At 47.9% G+C, this 6,168-nt stretch overlaps 1 long non-coding RNA gene across 1 annotated transcript; it reads right to left on the bottom strand.

Moving 5' to 3' along the window:
• Positions 1–601: 601 nt before the first annotated feature.
• On the bottom strand, positions 602–3,465 carry LOC114014946 (uncharacterized). The gene is made up of 3 exons (XR_003558667.2): positions 3,427–3,465; positions 2,128–2,191; positions 602–1,869 (listed from the first exon to the last, which is right to left on the bottom strand). It is a non-coding gene; the product is annotated as an uncharacterized LOC114014946 (long non-coding RNA).
• Positions 3,466–6,168: the final 2,703 nt, after the last annotated feature.

Below are 6,168 nucleotides of genomic sequence, written 5' to 3'. Positions count from 1 at the left end.
TTCAGCTGTCCCTTGTCCCCATGAATATCATAGCAGGCATACGGTGATGGAAAGGCTGTGAAAGCATCCATCCAAGAATGGCAGAATAGCATCTTACAGTGTCTCTCGGCTTCTGGAGTCACACGATTGGCAACTTGGAAGCCCCGCCCCTAGGCGTCAAGTCTATTCTGCACATGCGCTGCCCTTGGTTTGCCAGAAAGGCTTCTGCGCAGGCGTCAAAGCGGATTGCGTCCTATGCATGCGCCGCCGGGAACCCCGCCCCTTTGGCGTCAAGCCGAGTCTGCCATGCGCTGCCCGTAGTTTGCCAGAAAAGCGTCTGCGCATGCGCTTATATTACCGGAAGCCCCGCCCCTAGGCTTTAAGCCGGGTCTGCGCATGCGCTGCCCTTAGTTTGCATGGGGCGGTGCTGCCGCCTGGTGAAAAAAAATTGGGTACTGCAGCCAGTCTATCTAACAGACTGCACAGTTTATTATAGGAATGGAATCAATAAGGGAACTCTTCCCACGGCCCGTTAGGAAGTTGCCTGGCTTCACATCTCGGTGGATGAATTTCTTAGAGTGAACATATTCAATTCAACTAGTCTAGATAGAGAAGAAAAAAAAAAATCACTCGAGAGACTAGGCATACACTTTTTTTCCTTATAAAAACACTAGCAACATTGTCTTAACAATAAAAGAGGTAATGAAACTTTTTATTGTAAAATGTAAGGGCATTAAAGAGAACATAATTCGATAGACAATACATAAACCTCTCCAGCTCTTTCCCTGTGTCTATTTGACATTTGTTTCCAAAAACTTTCTCGGGCGAACGTCTTTTGTCTTTGAGCAGTGCAACAGATGGTTTGCAAACAGCGCAATCTGCTTTTTAAAAATCAATTCAGACTTTGTAATCACTTTAGATGGGGCACTTTGTATTTAAGAGAAACAAAAGCAATTTTGAGTCTTTCCTTTAATGATACGGGCCTATTCACCTCTAAATTACAGAAACAACATATTTGGTTCTGATCTCTCGAGGTATCTTAATATTCCAACATACTGCGCCGTCAAGATCAACAAAGCAGTTTCCTACCATTTGGCCAGCGAGCAACAGGACTGTCTCGAGACTAAGTTTCCTCGAACAAAAACTGAAGACATCTTCAAGACTCGGTCCAAATGGCTCCATCACCGTTAAATCGTAGTCCCCTTCAGCTCCACACCACTTCATTGTGGGAATGCCCACTAGAAAAAAAGAAACAGTTTATTCAGTGTAACAATTTGATTGATATACAAATCTTCAAGGCTCCCAAGATGAATTCTAAGAGGGTCAGGACTCTGAATGTTTGTACTCGCAGTGATCTTATGTACTCAAGATCTTATGCAACCCTCAGCCAAGGAAAAGGTGAAAAACTCACCATTGCCGAACATTTCCCCATCTGTAAGCTGCCCATCCTTAGCATGAAGGACTCCAAATTTAAAATTCACAGGTCCCGGAGAAATAAAACCAAATATTATAGGATAAACAGACAATCAAACAAAAGACCTAAAGTAATGTTTCCTCTAAGGACTTTTATATACATCTTTTGTATACGTCCTACACACAGGAATATACACTTCATACCAGCTCCATTACATGCTCAAGTAGCAGATACCTAATACTTTACTTTTGATCACAGATTACGATTTTTTATGATATTACGAAGTTGGTCATCTATTAATATGATATATTATTATGCCGGTGCTTAAAATGATTTTTGATCTCAGATGTTGCACAGAAACATCACATTTTTTTACTGCAATAAGCAATTGATATCTAAGTCCTTATACATCACCAAGTGAGTGCTAGGAGTGAAAAGTTTACATTTACCTCTTGGTCTTCAAGAGCCAATAAATCCTGTAAACAATATCTTTAGCACACCGGTACTGAAGACAGCACAAACTCCCCTGTAATGTACTCGCGTATTTGTTTAATTTCAAAGTAGCCAGTTCAACTGATAAAGACAGCTGATTTTGTAACTGTAACCCTACTCCTCATTATTATCCTGCCACCGAAAGAAACAAACCACTAGCATTTATACGTAACGACTTATTTTTTCCAGAAAAGAATAAAAAGCCACAACCAAACAAAAAAAAAAAAGTCGTCACCTCCTACCTTCTGTATCCCAGGATGAAAGGTTTCCTTCGGGCTCTTCCCAAATTTTTCATGGCTAACAGCACTGAAATGCAAATGAAATACTGCTTTATAGGAGAGCAAGTATACATTTCAACATTAAACCGCTCACTGGCTGTAGTTAGAATCGATTTCAAAAAGAATTGTTCAAAGAGCCTTGCTTATGTGGAATTTTTCGTGGAAGAGCCATTTATTTCCCACACTACTAACCGCTGAGACTTCCTAAACTTCCTTTGGATTTTAAAAACAAATAACTAGGACCCTGCACGGAGATCAGTTTTAAGTGTGCTGTATTTACTTATAAAGCACAGAACTTTATTCCATCATCCTTCACTTCGGCTTTATACATAATTGTTGTGAGCCTTTTAGGAAGACTCAATAACCTATTCTATTTCATAAGCTTCTCTTCTATCTCTTTGAAAATAATTCAAGGCGTGTCAAATGAAAAACGAGCTGTTCAGCATCAAGTTCACACCCCAAAGATCCACAAGCAAGATCAACTGCCTCAATCAACAGAAAGACCTAATTTATAGCATTTCTTCCCAACTCGTGTTTCTACATGACTATTATTTTTGCCCATTTTTTTCCCCTAGCATTAATTTCTGGAGCTGCGCAGCATGCCACGGAGTGCCAAATGCAGTCTGTCTGAGGCACACTGAGCTGACAGGGAGGTCACATCTGATGCAGCTTTCCATCATTGCTTATGCTAGGCCACCATGTGGACAGGATTTCCTGTAGTTCCCTTTGAAAGCAATTAAAATGCTAAAATTAATTTACAAAAAAGCAGGTTTATCGTGTAACTGAAATTCTTTGATATAGTTGGTACCTAGACTCACGCTGGCTGTGAACAGGGTGAAATGGCGAAGGACTATCAGCCAGGCCCAAGGGAAGGCTCAAAGGCTGTAAAAGCTAAAGAATAGTCAGGGAAGGGATTTTAGTCCAAGCCCAAGCAGTCAAAAGGAGATGACATTAGTCCTGCTGCCTGCAGGTGTGTGGGAAAATCACCTTGAGGTTGGGGGAATTTGAGAAAATTGCGTCCTAACAGAAGCATAGCATTACGGAAAGCTTTTTTAGGGTAGAATGCAGCTATGGCCTTCAGGATGGTTGACACGCACACAGTCTGTATCACCACAGTTCCCTAAGCAGCAGCTCAGCGCACGCGGATAGCGCTGACTGAGGACGTGCTTAAGGCAAAAAGCCAAAAGCAAACCCCTCAAAGCCCAGAACCATTCTCAGGAACACAGGAGTTAAGCCTAAAATTGGTTGAAAGCTGCCTCCTACCTCTTCCCCCGCCACCTTTCCCCCTTCAACATCAGCATACTGGTGAAGAGGAACTTGCACTTGTCATGAGATCCAAGTGCTCGGTGGGCAAGGGGCACACACTCGCACCAGAAGGTTACAAGGGAACACGAGAGCCCAAACCCTGCAGTCTCCCAAACATCACATCCTACTCACTCACCATACAGGAATTGAGTTCCAGCAGCTCTTTTTTGGCCTGTGGGTCTCCTTCAATTCTGATCAGGTTGCTCTTCTCATTGTTTGGGGGAACACGCACAGACACCTGGTTGGTTCTGTAGGGGTCCTTAATCCTGTTAACTTCAAGGCAAGGACTGTGGTGATGCAGTCTGCTAGGCAAAGACTTGCAAGCAAGGCACCTTGATTATCACTGCTCAGAGGCTGTTGAAGAAGTAAACCCGCCTCTGAGAAGGGCTCAGTGGGGTAGGGTTGAGACAGGGGAAATTGCCTCTTCACCACGGAGTTCAGTGAGAGCAGACCTGTGCCACACAAGAACCTGTACAAGTAAATACTGTGGCATCTACAGAGCCAATTGTTCCCTTGTCAAAGCGAGGCGTATTTCTTCCCCAAACAGTATCACATTTAGAGCAGAAGGCAATCATTCATTTCTACCCCAAACTCTTGGTTGGGGAGATGTTGCAGCACAATCAAACTAGTAGACCACAACAAGACCTTACCTTTGGTCATATTCTACTATCAGTGCTGTATCACCTTCCTCCAGAGGCCAGACCACACTGCTCCTCCTACATCTGACACCATCTCCCACAAGCCACAGGGCTATTTAACCACTTAGCCGGGAACCAGCTACACCTGCACATTGTCCATGTCAATCAACCCACTGCCTCTGAGGCAAGGCCACAGCTGCACGTTATCAATGCTAATCAGCCCACCGCCTTCATTCCTCTACAGGGAGAAGCTCACCAAGCAGATTTCCACCACCCACAACTGGCTGCTAAAATGTCATTCACACAAAGCAATGCTTAAAAAAACAAACCAACCAACAAGTTTCCTTCAGGACATGTCAAAGTAATTCCACTACTGTTCAGGCTCCCAAGGTACTTTCACACGTTAAAGCCATTGCAAGGCCTCACAGCCTATTTCTCTCCTTGTACCACCACCACTCCAGAAAAGCAGAGAAAATGTGATGGAGACAGCACACTGGGAGAGCTGCCGATTTGGGAACGGGGCAGGGGGTGGGTGGGTCCCCTTGATAGGCCAGCAGGCCTATCAGGGGGCCAGTGGGGGCCCTGCCAGCTCGGGTATGGGGTCGGGGGGGGGGGGGGTCTGGTCCCCTTGCTAGGCCAGGAGGCCAGCGTCGAGTCGGGGGGCCTTTGGGGGCTCTGCCGGCTCGGGTACGGGTGGGGGGTCCATTCCCATTGCTGGGCCGGCAGGCTGGTGTCGAGTCAGGGGGCTGGGGGGTCCCTGCCAACTCGGGTACGGGGCGGGGGGCCCAGGAGAGGGGTCGGCCCGCGGCGCCCTGCCTCCCACCCGCTGCCTCCGGGTGCCCGGGCAGCCACTGCAGCCGCCGCTGCTCTGCGCGGGGCTTTGTCTTTCCCCCAGCCGCTGGCCGGGGCCGTGGCAGCGGGCTGGGGCTGCCGGCCCCCGCGGGTCGTAGAGGCTGCCTTGGGGCCTGCGGTAACGCTGTCGCAGGGGGGTGGCTCAGGAGCCTTTTCAGCCCCTGCGAGCGGGCAAGAGAAAGAAAAGAAAGCCGGTGGTGGAATCCCCACCCCTCGCCCCCAACTGCTGATTTCTCTAAAAAGTATTGCAAAGGGCAAGCATTTAACTACCAGGCAGGGTTGGGAGGTGGCAGCTCAGGTGTCTCACTGATCCTGTGTCGTGACAGTCAGCTCCTGGGCCAGAGCAGCCGAGGGGAAGAGGCCTTTTGATTTGCTTCCCAGTGAAATGGGGGTCTTTTGTTTTTCCTTTGTACCTAGGTTCCTCCGGAATTGTACGTTGACACATCAAGGGGAGCTAAACTTAAGGTCAGTCTAGATGTTACTTTTCCACGTGTGCCTTGTGCTTGTGAGTCGGACTGCTGACTACGGAGGGATCACTTTTGTACTCGCCGAGGGCCCACAAGGCTCCGTGTACCCGCTGCTTCCGAGTGCTGTGCTGCTGCTTGGGCAACAGCCGGGGAGGAATTGTTGGTCCCTCGTGGTTATGCAGCCAGGCCTGCTGGGCGCTTAAACCAGCACGTCCAATCGGGCAGTATTATTTTTCTAGATTGTAAATGAGCCTGAGGTATAAACCCACTTACGTTTCTGTATGGCGGTGTACTTCGTCAGAGAGTTCAGTCGTACTGACGGAGCTGGCACAGAGTTCCCTTGGGACTCCAGATTTGACTGTCTTGTTGAAAGGCTCGAGGGCCTGCTTTGGAAGTCACTTGACAAGGCACAGTTCAGAACAGCGGGAGCAAGAAGGATAAACGGAGAGCCAAACCTCGAGCTACGTACCAATGCACCACGTGAGATAAGGCAGTTCCTCTGGGGAACACTTGTGCACTCAAACCATTGGTGGGACATCAGTGGAGATAAATTGGGTGAGAGAAGCTTCCCTTCATCTGCTGGGTGCTGGGCTACGGGCAGGGTGGCGGCTGAGGATGGTGTCTCGTGGTCAGTTGTGTCTCAGGGACTCACATTCCAGCAGGAAGCCAATGGCTGTGACGGGGGCAGTGAGGCCAGTTCTGCCTGCGGAGGGGACAGGCCACCAGCAGCAATGTGCCTGGGA

Source organism: Falco cherrug, chromosome 19 (assembly GCF_023634085.1).
Source record: "Falco cherrug isolate bFalChe1 chromosome 19, bFalChe1.pri, whole genome shotgun sequence".
Lineage (NCBI taxonomy): Eukaryota > Metazoa > Chordata > Aves > Falconiformes > Falconidae > Falco > Falco cherrug.
The sequence above is the reverse complement of the archived record's forward strand: the minus strand, read 5'-3'. Positions and strand labels throughout refer to the sequence as shown.